Below are 13,944 nucleotides of genomic sequence, written 5' to 3'. Positions count from 1 at the left end.
CAACAACAATTAGGGGTCAGCAAACTCTAGCCCACAGCCCAAATCTTGTCCGCTGCTTGTTTTGGTAGAGATTGTGAGCTATGTACAAAACTCATATGGCTGAGAGTTTTTAGATTTTAAATTGTTTGGGGAAAAGCAAAAGGAGAATAATATTTCATGATGTGAAAATTATATTAATGTCAAATTTCAGTGTCTATAAACTAAGTTTTGTTGGAACACAGCCACATTCACTGATTACATGTTGTCCAAAGCCACTTTCAAGCTACAATGGCGAATTAGATTAGTTCCAACAGAGACCCTAGATGACCCACAGAGCCTAAAACATTTTCTTACCCAGTTCTTTACAGAGAAAGTTTACTGACCTCTGGTCAAAAATTTGGAAACAGCTTGTTAACCAAAATAATACCAGCTGTTGAACTTCTCTTCATTTAAAGTGATAATGTGGTTTTCTAGCTCCAATAGGGGCTGTAGTTTACAGCATTTTCCAGATTGGCTTGACTGAGAAACACTTCCTTTTATGAAATGATTCACACCATACATATTTTAAAGAACACCAAGTTGGGAACTGCCATTTCAAAGCACCCTCAAGATGGTAACATAAACTTAACAAAAAAGAATGAAGAACTAATGGCAAAATTTCAGATTATCTGTGAATAAATTGGAAGGATGGTTCAGGTAAAAAGAGGGTTTGAGTTCTAAATGTCTCACAAATTATACTCACAGGAAATACTGATAGTTCTTCCTTGGAATATAACAATGTGGGTTGGGGTGGTGGGGGCGGGGTAGGGATAACTTTGAGGAAAGAACCTTATCTATTAACACTTCCACTATCTGTACATTGTAAAAATGAAATGGTAATGATAAATGAGCAGAAATGTCACAGAAAAATTTGACTATGTCAGTTCAGCAGAATGTTTGGTAAATGTTAATACACTAAGGATGAGCTTTCTATAGTTGTAATTCCTAAAGCCTTGGGAAATCAGTAAATGTTATATAACAACTATTACTACCATTTCTCTTGGATTTTTAAAATAGGATTAGGCTTTTTTTTTTTTTTTGAAAGAGTAAAAAGTTCTCCTTTTGTGAAATAATAGTGACCTCCAGTGGCCAACTGGTCATAGTACTTTATATTTTCTCAACCTCTCCTGAAAAAAGATTACAGAAATGATAAGCACACTTCTCAGGTTTTTCTGTTGTTCTTTGTTTTGTTTTTGTTTTTAGATGGAATTTTGCTCTGTCACTCAGGCTGGAGTGCAGTGGCACTATCTTTGCTCACTGTAACCTCTGCCTCCTGGGTTCAAGTGACTCTCCTACCTCAGCCTCCCAAGTATTTGGGATTACAGGCATGTGCCACCACACCCAGCTAATTTTTGTATTTTTAGTAGAGATGGGGTTTCACCATGCTGGTCAGGCTGCTCTTGAACTCCTGACCTCGTGATCCGCCTGCCTCAGCCTCCCAAAGTGCTGGGATTACAGGTGTGAGCCACCATGCCTGGCCTTCCCCAGTTTTTAAATGTTAATCCATTTATCTAACAAATATGTATAGAGTTCTGAGCACTAGGAGGGGATAATGGAAAGAATATTGGGTGAAAAGACTGAGATATGAGCCATAGAGCAAATGCAATAACCTCAAAGCTGTTTGACTCTGGACGAGACACTTGACTTGCCTGAGCCTTGGTCTTTTCTCAACACTATTTTGAGTAACAGTGAACTGTTTGTAGAAGCCTTGTTTCTATATGTGGCAGTCTTGTTTATACTATAATGCACGTTGCAAATAGGAGGTGGTAATATGTTATCGTGTAAACTTCCTTAGAGTTTTTTAAACATGATAATAAAACCAAGACATATGGAATCAGTCTAAGAATGAGCAACAGAGGAGATCAGGCCCAAGAACAGGAGAAATAGAGTGCCTTCTGAAAGCTAAAATATGAAGTCAACTTCAAATGGACTGGAAAAAAAGAAATGTAAAGTTTCCCTAGTCTGGCTAATTCACTGAGACAGACACCATTTCTTGCCACTTGCTTCCCAATTCTCCCTTACTGACAGAGCCCTAGTTTTGCTCTGAGGTTCAACCTGCTCTGTACTATGAATCACTGGTGGCTGAGTCAATCATAATTCTACTCTTCTTCTGAGGGATTGAATTTAGCCATGGTTATATATGATCAAACCCAGGCCAAAGGGATCTGACATCTTCTTCGGTGCAGCAGTATGGATGGCCATTTTAGGAAATATTTTTCTCACTATTTAAAAAGGATTTCTAGGATGTGACACACCCCTACATTTTTGGGGGGGAGATATTGTGCACGTGACACCTGAATCCTGCAGCTATCTATGACCATGAGAGGAAACACTGATGAAAACCTGAAGGTAGAAGAGCAAAGAGCAGAAAGCATCTGAGTTTCTGATGACAGTGTTACACTATGGACTCACCCAATCTCAGAAATGTCTACTTAGTGGACAACTTTTAGTTGTGAATTCTGATACTTGCAGCTGAAAGCATCCTTACATATTCACCACAAGGTGTTGCTGCTCTCTAGGCTTGGAAATGCCTGGACCTTAATTGATTATTTTAATCATCTATAGCATATGATCAATTTTTTTTGAGATAATCTCACTCTACTGCCCAGACTGGAGTGCAGTGGTGCAATCTCGGCTCACTGCAAGCTCTACCTCCCAGGTTCAAGCAATTCTTATGCCTCAGCCTCCTGAGTAGCTGAGATTACAGGTATGTGCCACCACACCTGGTTAATTTTTTTTTTTTTTTTTTTTTTTTAGTAGTAGAGACAGGGTTTTGCCATATTGGTCAGGCTGGTCTCAAACTCCTGACCTCAGGCGATCTGCCCACCTCAGCCTCCCAAAGTGCTGGGATTACAGGTGTGAGCCACTGTGCCTGGCCTGCACAAATATTTTTAATTAAATATAATATCAGCCAGGAGCAGTGACTCATGCCTGTAGTCCCAGCTACTTGGGAGGCTGAGATAGGAAGATCACCTAAGCTCAGTCATTCAAGACCAGCCTGGACACATAGAAAGACCTCATCTCTAAAATAATGTCAAAAAATCCATCAGGTGTTGTGGCACATGCCTGTAGTCCCTCCTACTCAGGAGGATGAGGCAGGAGGATGGCTTGAGCCCAGGAGATCAAGGCTGCAGTGAGCTATGATTGCACCACTGCACTTCAACCTGGATGACAGAGTAAGACCCTGTCTCAGAAATAAATAAATAAATATACTATAATCTTCATATGCATGCAACAATAGAATTTAGATATGAGAAATAAAAATAAAATGTTCAGCTCCCCAACTGACTAAATGGACACTCTCTTGGCCAAGGGGACCTCAGAGAAAGCTTAGAAACAGGGTTTCCAGCCATGATGGGATGGAAGGTCCATGTTGCCTCCTTTTTCCTCCTCCTTCCAGCCATGATGGGATGGAAGGTCCATGTTGCCTCCTTTTTCCTCCTCCTTCCAGCCATGATGGGATGGAAGGTCAGGTTCACCTACTTTTTCCTCCTCCCTCACTAACCACCATAGACTTTTCTTTCCTAAGAGTTAAACAGAAACCTGTCCTTTTGAAAGACTTGCTCTGCTACTGATTTCAAACAACTGCCTGATACTGCAACCAGACTCCCCTTCGTTTTTGTGGTTTCGGCAAAACAATTGACCAGCATTCCTGGCTGGTGAGAGACCACGCACCATGGACTCGTTCTGGCTGTTTACAGGACTGGGCACTGCATGTCTTTGTGTCCTCCATTTCACCTTTTGACATATAGAGCCAAATTTTGATGCATTTAAATGTTGTCTCCACCCCAAAGTGAAAATGGGATGTATATAACATTCATGTTTGCTTACTACTCATACTTGCATACCTAATTTTGTGATTATTCCTAGTCCTGCTGTACCGTTTAATATGTATACTTATCCAACCCATTCAGCATAAATTCCTGTCTCACCCTTCCTCCTTCAAAGTGCCCACTTTCAGTTTCTGCCAGAATCTATGCTTCTCGGCCTGTAGGATGGCCGGCTTACAGGCTGCAACTCTTTTTAAGGAATAAAGCTCTCGGTCGGTCGTAGTGGCTCACGCCTGTAATCCCAGCATTTTGGGAGGCCGAGGCGGGTGGATCATCTGAGGTCAGGAGTTCAAGGCCAGCCTGGCCAACATAGTGAAACCCTGTCTCTACTGAAAATACAAAAAAAAAAAAAAAAAAAAAAAAAAAAATCAGCCGGGTGTGGTGGTGCATGCCTGTAGTTCCAGTTACTCAGGAGGCTGAGGCAGGAGAATTGTTTGAACGCAGAAGGCAGAGGTTGCAGTGAGCCGAGATCACGCCACTGCACTCCAGCCTGGGTGACAGGGCATGACTCTGTCTCAAAATAAAATAAAATAAAACATAAAGCTCTCCTCTCCAAATGTATAGATCTCACAATTTTAAGTTGACGGACAAAAGAGGATTGTTTATGAAGAAGGAGCTAATGGTAAAATATCTGACTCTGATGAAGGATGACATCACCAAGCATTTATTTTAGTGAATAGGCATATTCCTAAAATGCCTGTCTCCTATCATTATGAGTCAGGCACGAAGGTAATTACCTCTACCCATCTTTAGGGTTACTTATAAAACTAAATGAGACACTGCATCTGAAACATAGGTTGTTGTTGAATAATGGTTTCTCTCTTTTCCTCATCTCTACCAATTTGTGTTCTTTCATCCTTCAAACCTTCCTGAGAGCTCACCTTCTCATGATACGATTTCTTTAAGTTAAATTCAGCTGTTAATTTATGTTCTTTTTGCACTCAAATATGTGGTCTGCATTTTAAGTATAGCTGCTTAAGTTTTCAGATGTGTTGCACAGGGGCATATTCTATCTCTCTAGAAACACACCAGAATTGCAAGGTGTTCAGCCAAGGCAGAGAAATTGGCCTCCACTTGTTCTCGAGTGTGTGTGTTCTCTGACTCTTCTCAACTCTTCCCCAGCCCCCCAGCATTTAGCCCACTGATCCAAATAGAGTCATTACCCAACAAATTGTGAGAAGTGCTTGCCTAACAACCCCTCTAACTTAATAGCATTGTGCTACACAGGCACGCTAAGGAAGGACAGAATGACCTCTTTCATTATGCAGGCCTGTGATGTTCCTCATTAGTTTTATAAGAGCCAATTCCTTTCACCAGAGTGGGGAGGATCTGGCTACTTACGTGGGAAGAACGTAAGTTGGAAATTGGCCAAGGAACTGATAGTACTATCAACTGGACACAGAGTCTTTCTGCTTTATGTCAACTATTACAGCAGAGCTCCTCCTGTTGTTTACTCTGTGGGCAGTCTTAAAATGATGTGTCTAATAGCAAAGTCTTACTGAGTGCCATTTATGTACCTGGAACTATTCTAAGTGCTTATACATATATGGACTCATTTAGTACTCACAGCAAACTGATGAGATAAGTATAATGATTATCTGTTTTACACATGAAAAAACTGAGGCACAGAGAGATGGAGAAATTTGTCCCAAAGCAGACAACTAATAAGTGGCATATCTGGGATTCAATCTCAGCAAACTAACTCGAGAGCCTGCTCTCTTAGCCATACATTACACTGTGGTGTATGCTCACTGCTGCATACCTCCTCTATTCACTATGGATCAATCCTGTAGGCATACATGAACACCTATGAGAAAAAGTTTCAAAGACAGGTTAGACATCATTTCTACTCTCTGTGGTCCCACAATCCAGTTGGGAAACAAATAGAAAAATATGTAATGGAAACTTTATATCCTTCTGGACCATTTGAAACCTACTATATCATCTACCCACTCACTATCCTCTTTCTCTTTGGATAGGTGAATGCTCATCTGAAGATGTTTTACCATTATTTCTTTACTGTGTGGGTTAGTACACAGGGCTGCCATAACAAATTACCATAGACTGGGTGTCTTTAGACAACAGAAATTTATTTTCTCACAATTCTAAGAGCTTGAAGTTCAAGATCAAGGTGTCAGCAGGGTTGATTTCTTCTGAGGCCCCTCCCCTTGGCTTGTAGATGGCCATCTTTCCCTGTGTCTTGACATGGTCTTCCTCTTACCCATCTGTGTCCAGACTTACTCTTTCTTTAGGGACATCAGCCAAACTGGATTAAGACCCACCTTAATGACCTCATTTTAACTTCATTACCTCTTTAAAAACCCTTTCTCCAAACACAGTCACCATCTGTGGTACTGGGAGTTAGGACTTCAATAAACGAATCAATAAATGAATTTTTGGGGAACACAACTCAGTCCACAACACTGTATTAACCCTCCCTCCCCAACAACTTCTCTAGAAAGTGCTCTGACATCTTTAATGACAATATACTCCCAGCACTTGAAAGAATTAAAAACTTTTCTCAGTCTGAGACAGGAGAAGAAAAAAATTATGTGTATTGCAAGCAAAGTGCATAATTAAGATGTTGCGAATGATTCCTGGGAATACCCTTCCGGTAACTCAAAAACACTGCCAGCATCAGGACAAATAGCTAATGCATGTGGGGCTTAATACCTAGGTAATGGGTTGATAGGTGCAGCAAACCACCATGACACACATTTACATATGTAAAAAACCTGCATATTCTGCACATGTATCCCAGAAATTAAAGTAAAATTTATAAAAACACTGCCTATAATTGCTTTCAAAGGCTAATTTAGTATTCTTCCCATTATATGATGTTACATATGTGTGTAAAGTGAAGTTTATCTAACAAAAAAATATATTGCACACCCCAGCTTTTATCCCCCAGAAGTGGTTAGTACACCCCAAACATCTTCTGGGGCAGGATAAAATTAGGAGTGAGCCCTTATAATGGTGATAAAGTAAATATAAGGGTTGAGAAGATCTCATTACATAATTCATAGTGAGAGTCGTTATCCACTACAATTGACAGAATGCTTTCTGTGAATAAATTTTACCTTTTTTCATGCAAATAAATAATAAAATAATAAAATAAATACATGGATGGCACTTTATGTTTTGCAATGTGTTACATTAAAGTAATAAAGTCATGTCGTAGGTCAAAATAATATTCAGATAGTCCATATTCGTTTCATCAAAAGGATGGAATATTCCCTCCTAACACTAGTTGTTTTGCTCAATTCATCTCAAAAGTTAGTAATTTTGAAAAGGAATGCTTACATTTTCTTTTTATGTGACTGGACAAAATTCCAGTGTGGGTGTTCAATCCACCCTTCAGGGACAAAAGCAACATGGCTGAATTTTTAAGTGAATTGCTTTGTGGCAATATCTCACCCGTTGATGAATCCTTGTGGCATAATATAATTCTGTAATAAAATTTCACAGCTCAATCGTTCATATATTTCTAATGATTCACAGCACAATTTCCCAGATTGCTTGAGAGGGATTAACAGATTACATAAAAGCCATTGTTAAAATTGATCAAATGACAATTTTATCACTGTTACTGAACTCCACATTTTTTTTTGTTTTTTTGGCTGTCAATGAAAGTTTTGTAAAAGAACACATGGCAGACCTACATCATGAATTTTTCCAAAAATTAAATATTTTCCAACCATAGCTATCTGGTAAATCAATTAGAGCAGCTTTTCCATCTTAATGAAATTTGAAGCTGGTTTACTAAAGAAATTTTCTGTGAATAATTTTATTTTATCATGGGAACCCATTTGCTTTCTTCAGGGAATTTCAAATTATTTGTAAATTTAAATGTTATAAAGATTAGGAACACTTCCTTGCTTATAGAATTCAAAAACCCTGCCAAACAAGAAGCCAAAAAATAATATTTTTTAAAAAATCTCCCATAATTCTAGGAATTGTTCTATTCTAAGGTAAAATGTTAAATTAGATAATATTTACATTTTCTCCTAATTCTAATATTCTTCGATTTTTCTGATCCTTTTAGATTACTATAAACCTAGCCAAAATAGTATATTTCAAATAAAGTGTAATAATTGTATATAACCATTTTAAAGAAAAACATTCCTACAGTCCTCAGTATTGACTTAAATTTGTGTGTGTGTGTGTGTGGGTGGGTGGGTGTGTGTGTGTGTGTGTCTGTAGAGATGGGGTTTCACTACATTGCCCAGGCTGGTCTCAAACTCCTGACCTCTTGAGTCCCTGGGATTACAGGGTAAATTACTTTCATAATACTATTAAATATATTTAACCATAAACTAGGTTTATTCTAACAACTCTTATACAACTATAAAAAACAAAACTTGGCTGGGCGTGTTGGCTCATGCCTGTAATCCCAGCACTTTGGGAGGCTGAGGCTAGAGGATTGCTTGAGGCCAGGAGTTCTAGACCAGCATGGGCAACAAAATGAGACCCCATCCTCTACAAAAAAATATTAAAAACTTAGCCAGGTATGGTAATGTATGCCTCTAGTCCCAGCTGCTTGAGAAGATGAGGCAGGAGAAGCGCTGAATCACTTGAGCCTGGGAGTCTGAGGCTGCAGTGAGCTATGATTGTGCCATGACACTCCAGCCTCCCTGGGTGACAAAGCAAGATCCTGACCCAAAAAAACAAAGAAGAAAAGAAAACTTATTTGCCAATCAAATGATACAAAAAATTATTTTAATATACCAGATTCATCCATTCATTTCAGAATTGTTCATTGAATGTGTACTATATTCTAGGAACTAATCCAGGAGCTGGAGTTGCAGAAATAAAGAATGTGGATGAAAATTCCTGCCCTCTTAAGATTTACATTCTAGTAGGAGGTAGAGAGAACATAAAAAGTAAACAATATACTATGTTAAGTGGAGATCAGTTGGGGGAAAAAGAGTAGAAAAGGAAGTAAGGCATATTAGAGGGACAGTGTCTCTTTTCCATTCATCAGGGGCCATATAGGCCAATCTAAAATCTCTGGCTTTTACTCTAAGAGAGATGGAATGCTACCAGAAAATTGAGTAAAGAAGTGACTCCACAAGACTTGTGTTTTATCATGATTACTTGGCAGCTGTGTAAGGGAGGCCAGGGTAGACTAAAGGACCAAGTAGGAAGCTATTACAATAAGCCAGGTGCCACAGGGTGATGGCTCACACCCGTGGGTGGAAGCAATGTAGATGGTGACGATGAGAAGCCATCGGAATCTGATGTACTTGGTGAGACATTGGATATGAGTATGAAAGAAGGCAAGGAGTCGAAGAGAGCTCCAAGGTTTTTTCCCTGGGCAACTGAATGGAAGAAGTGGCTATTATCTGATTATTTTGTTTTGCTGAAACTAAGATGCTGCTTGCAATATGAATATGGTACCAATTGCTAATATGTCAGCTCTTTTGGACTATTTTGTGATAGATGCACAAAATAGTATGTTTTCCCACCATTTTTGTTCTTTCAGAATCATTGCAAAAACTTTATTGGCAAATGATGCTATGATTTTATTTGACCCCTCTTCAGTGATAATTTATCATTTATGCATTACACCTATTTCATTCTTTGGTCCTTAGACCAAGACAACTACAAAGGACTGAACTGCACCAAGGCAGTCAGAAATGCTGGTCCAAAAGCGAGGGCCCTGACTCACTCCTGCAAGAATGGCCATAATAAAATAAATTTAAAAAAATCGATGTTGGCATGGATGTGGTGAAAAGGAACACTTTTACAATGTTGGTGGGATTGTAAACTAGTACCACCGCTATGGAAAACAGTGTGGAGATTCCTTAAAGAACTAAAAGTAGAGCTACCATTTGATCCAGAAATCCCACTATTGAGTATCTATCTAGAGGAAAAGAAGTCATACGAAAAAGATACTTGCACACGTATGTTTATAGCAGCACAACTGCAATTGCAAAAAATATGGAATGAGCCCAAATGCCCATCAATCAGTGAGTGGATAAAGATAGGGTGGTATATATAAATACCACGGAATAGTACTCAGCCATATAAAGGAACAAAATAATGGCATTTGCATCAACCTGGATGGAACTGAAGACTATTATTCTAAGTGAAGTAACTCAGGAATGGAAAACCAAACATCATATGTTCTCACTCATAAGTGGGAGCTAAGCTATGAGGACGCAAAGGCATAAGAATGATATATTGGACTTTGGGGACTCTGGGGAAAGAGTGGGAGGGGGGCAAGAGATAAGAAACTACACATTGGGTATAGGGTACACTGCTGGGGTGCTGGGTGCACCAAAATCTCAGAAATTACCACTAGAGAGCTTATTCATGTAACCAAACACCACCTGTTCCCCAAAAACCTATTGAAATAAAAAAAAAGTGAGGGCCTTGAAACCTGTATCAGGACACTATTGCATGGTTGTAGGTTACCCAACTGATAATTAATATGCTTATATGTATTTTTTGATGATTCATGAAATCCCCACAAAAGGATAAAATTTAAAAATGTTCAGGGATAGTTTCAGACCCTAAAGAACATTTACTTGACTACATGAATGTTTGTCTCTCAGTACCACACTGTGAGCTTCAAGTTAAACCTTCTGTTCAGTTTTGTTCCCCGCTCTATCCCCAAGGCAAGGTGACTTCAATAAAGACAGGCTCTATGGATGCACTACCAAAAGCCAGGAGCTGAGGAGGAATGATAAAGCCACCAGCTGATGGAATCAACCCCCTTCTGGAGCTTCTGAGCCTAAACTGAGTTGGACTGAGATAGAAGAAGAAAGGAGACCAAAAATTTGAAAACGGAATGGATTAGACAGTTTTAATACCTGGAAAAAAAAGAAACAGGGACGTGGTACCATTTAAGAGTGAAAAGCGCTGGGCGTGGTGGTGCACGCCTGTAATCCTAGCACTTTGGGAGGCCAAGGCAGGTGGATCACCTGAGGTCAGGAGTTTGAGATCAGCCTGTCCAACACGGTGAAACCCTGTCTCTAGAAAATACAAAAAAAGTAGCCGGGTATGGTAGTGCATGCCTGTAGTCCCAGCTACTTGGGAGGCTGCAGCAGAATTGCTTGAACCTGGGAGGCAGAGGTTGCAGTGAGCCAAGATGGCACCATTGCACTCCAGCCTGGGCAACAAGAACAAAACTCCATCTAAAAAAAAAAGTGAAAAGCTTTAAGAACCTGCTAAAGCTATTGTCCAGGGGCAGTTACTGACAGAAATAAAAACATGTTATAAATTATTGCTCACAAGTCTACCATATTCAATAAAATGCTTACATGAGAGTTTTCTTTTTAAAGGGAAGCATAGTTTATATTCTAGGTCCAGGGTAACAGACCACTGATGATCTGAACTAACTTTGCTCATGCTCAATCTATAAGAGGAAGCCATCATCCTATATATTATTTTATTTTACAAAGATTTTCAAAAAATACATCCTGTATTTGACAAAGTTATTGAGATAGTATTTCAAAAGAAACACAAGTAGAGAGTCTCAAAGTTGTATTAAGACTAATTTTATTAGTAATTTAAATAATCTTTTGTTAATAATTTTAATAAGCCAATTATGATAATATATCCTAAAATTAAGGAAAGACATGAGAAAATATTTTAAGGATGTTACCAACCAAAATATGGTTTTAAAGAATAAATTAAAGGATGACATGAATTGGTTTAAAAGTTTTTATTCAACTCCTGGGAGAAAACTTATTCTCTACACCTCATATTTCTGAGTAGATGATTTTCCTAGAGTAGCACTTTTGGATTTTTTCTTCCTCCTTCAGTGATGAGATTGGAAGAAAAAATTAGTAATGTTCAATCAGCCTTTTCCCCTCCCCTCTGAAATCTGCCTGCCCACAGAGACGGTGCATTCTGAGCCTCTCTCTCTCTCAGCTATGCTCTAAGCTTAGTGAGGCAGAGTCTACCCTTGTAGGAATGAGCTGTTACTGTTGAGGGATTAGTCTGCCTAAGTTTGGGAGGAAATATTTGCAAGCCCACTTGGCTAAGATCCAGTTATTTTGGCCAAGACTGCTATGTTTTCACCAAAATCCATTCCCTCTGCCTTGTGTACATAGAGATACACTAAATTTGCAACTTTCCCAACCTGCTTTACAGTTAGGTTAGGCCATGTGACTGGGTTCTAGGCAATGGAATATTAACTTATGTACACTTCTTCCAGATCTGCCACATGAAAACCTCCTGTGTAATCTTTCACGCTCTCTCTTTCCCAGTTATTAACTGATGTAGAAACTTCAGCAGCAGACTTTGAAGCTCTAGGGATGGAGCCACATTATGGAAGGTCCATTGAATGGCCATGCTGAAGGCCACCTGCCAAGCAGGAACATCCTTACTGGACTACATATGAACAATAAATTAACTTTTGTTCAGTCCCTGAAATTTTAGAGTTGGTTTGTTGACAAACCAGTATTACTTATCATAACAAACACAGTCACCAGGCTGGGCAACATAGTGAGATCCTGTCTCTGTGAATAATACAATGATTAGCCGAGTGTGGTGACATACACCTGTAGGCCCAGCTACTCGGGACGCTGAGGTGGGAGGAGCGATTGAGCACGGGAGGTTGCAGTGGCCATAATCGCATCACTGCACTTCAGCCTGGGTGACAGAGCAAGACACTGTCTCATAAACAAAAACAAAAGCAAAACACAGTCACATTCTCTAAAGAGCTTTTATCAGTAATAAAGCTAATATATTGCTGCCATCTGTTTGAGTCCTATCTCTCAACTTGCTCTAATCTTGAGAGTGGAAAGAAGGTATTGTTGATTGATTCCTTAAACCTCCAGCAGATTGTATACTTCTCTTAGTGGAGATAACAAAGTTGCCTTGAGTGGGATGTAGGACCTACAGGATGGGTCCAGCAAGGTCATTTGGTGGGCTTCATATCTGAGAGTGTTCCAAAGTTTGGCTAATATTCAATGGCAACTTGGCAAAGGGATGAGAGTACAGTAACCTCATCACAAACCTTAACTTTCTTTTTTTTAACTCTTCAATTATGGCTTCCCCAAGTTTTTCTGTGAGACATATTGCTGATAATTACAGCAGTTGTTGCATATTACTCTTAAATATTCCCAGGAGGCAGTCCATTTTCATAAATAAGAAGATGGCCCAACCTATGCTTTAAGAATAGTTGGCTCATGTTATGGGATCATACTTATATGCTGATTGTCTTTTCCCAAAGAATGCAATTAAAGTTATTTGCATGATGTAGTGAATGTTTCTTAAATTCAGCAAACAATAATTCTCTTGTGAATATTCTTACTGGAAAATAGGATAAAAAACGTTGAAGAAGGTTTCAGTCTGTAAAAGGAATGTTTCTCCTGCAGACATTTTTCCTCCCTAGGAAAACAGGGTCAAAGGCTCTATTATTTGGATCTGCAATGTGACATGAATTTTAAAACCACTTTAGCTTAGTCAATAGAACCGATCCTATTTCTGATTTATTAAACATGTATCCATCCCTAAGTAACAGAATGTAGCAGATTTCATTGTTGGTTAGATCACATTTTCTCTTCCCAAGTCCCAGAAATATTTAACCAGTCAAGTTAAATTCTTCCTTGTAATGTAACAGGCAAAGGGACCAATGAGAAGCTTGCTATGTAGCAATGAACAGTAGGTGGAAGGCAGTGGGACACTGAACATGCTTGACTCCAGACACACACTGAGGCAGGCGTGTTTGATGCTATATCTGTCCTGACACAATGATACCCTGAGATACAACCTGACTCCTCAAAATCTGCACAAGATATAAAAGTGGGGAATCTGAACCATAGTAGAACTTGAGCATTGGATCTTCCATAAGATATAGTCATCCAAGTAGGCCCTGACCCATGAGAGACTTCTGTCCTGGGTAAAGAGATGGGCTGGGCAATTGATACAATTCCTTTTTTGTTTATACATACAAAAATGAGATTTTCTTTTTCTTTTCACGGCACCTCATTTCAAAGATTTTTCAATTTAATGTAGCCATGCCAAGTAAGGCAAGAGAAACAGGCTGTAAATCATTGATGAGCCTACAGAACTTATTCCATGCTAAATGGTCAGCTATACTATTCACATGAATACACACATGTGCATATACAAGTCCCTA

Source organism: Pan troglodytes, chromosome 3 (genome assembly GCF_028858775.2).
Source record: "Pan troglodytes isolate AG18354 chromosome 3, NHGRI_mPanTro3-v2.0_pri, whole genome shotgun sequence".
Lineage (NCBI taxonomy): Eukaryota > Metazoa > Chordata > Mammalia > Primates > Hominidae > Pan > Pan troglodytes.
The sequence above is the reverse complement of the archived record's forward strand: the minus strand, read 5'-3'. Positions refer to the sequence as shown.